The sequence below is a fragment of the Acyrthosiphon pisum genome, chromosome X (genome assembly GCF_005508785.2).
Source record: "Acyrthosiphon pisum isolate AL4f chromosome X, pea_aphid_22Mar2018_4r6ur, whole genome shotgun sequence".
In the NCBI taxonomy this organism is placed as follows: domain Eukaryota; kingdom Metazoa; phylum Arthropoda; class Insecta; order Hemiptera; family Aphididae; genus Acyrthosiphon; species Acyrthosiphon pisum.
In genome coordinates, this window is record NC_042493.1 from 34,038,264 (window position 1) to 34,039,433 (window position 1,170).

The following is a 1,170-nucleotide window of genomic DNA, read 5'->3' on the forward strand; positions in this document are numbered from 1 at the left end:
TTCTTGCCAAATGCCGGTCTTACATTTATTTTAATATTACCTTAAAAAATTAAATAACATAGGTACAAATCTAATTTTTTTTTACAAATTATTAAATAATATTAATTTAGTGAATTTTTGCCTCAGTGAAGATTTATTTTTTAAATACTTCCCTAGAATTAATTTCTTTTGCATAATGACGCATTCTTATGTTGATATAACTATTACTTATACCTGTAAACAGACTATATTCATGAGATGGAGAACCTAAATCAACATTAACAGGGTGAGAATTTGGGGGAAAAAAAGTGAATTTTTATTTGATATATTTTTTTTTGTTAACATAATGATACTTTGTTTCACATTCTTGTGTAATATTTTTTTTATTACAACTATAGTGTGAAAAGATTTTTCTAATTCCTTGATGATCAAAGATACAGCCTCAGATACGCTCAGGCAGTTTCGAATTCTAAGTTTTTACGCATACGCTCAACGCTCTATAAAAGCTCCCTACGCCTACCGGCTTCGGTCGCTAAACTCGAGGTCCTGCGGACCTCTCGCTGTATGGGGGTTTGGCCCCCAAAACCCCCGGGGCTTAAATAGCAAACCTGGTGGAGGGGAGGGGAGGCGACCGCTTCGGGGTCGCGGGGGGAGAGCATACCTGCCCTGCGGGCAGACGGATGACCTAACAAGTAATTTAAACCTTGTTAATTAAAGTAACACATTTCTAGTAGCTCCGGTCGCCACACTCATGGGACCTCCCTTCGCCTACCGGCACCGGTCGCTATACTCGATGACCAGTAATATAAGTTTATAGAGGCTCGGCCCCTAACCCCCTAGGGGCTTAAATAGCAAATCAATTACCATTCAAATTTGTATATATTGTTTGCAGCTGTAGTCGAAAACCTTGGCTTTAATAAAAAAAATAATTGGACATACATGTCCGCGTCAAATACGACTTGAACAGTGAAGATGACAACGCACCGGCCCATAACATATTCTAAAATGTATAACAAAATTACTAAAATGTTCAATTTTAGATTCTGAGTGGAACGATGAATGTATTGATTTTACAATGATGTGTGTTTTTTTTTTTATTTTTTTTTTATTTTTATATTTTTTTTTTTATATATTTTTGTGTCTGTCATCACCTTTTAGGGACAGTAAACACTGCTTCGATTTTTCTTCAAC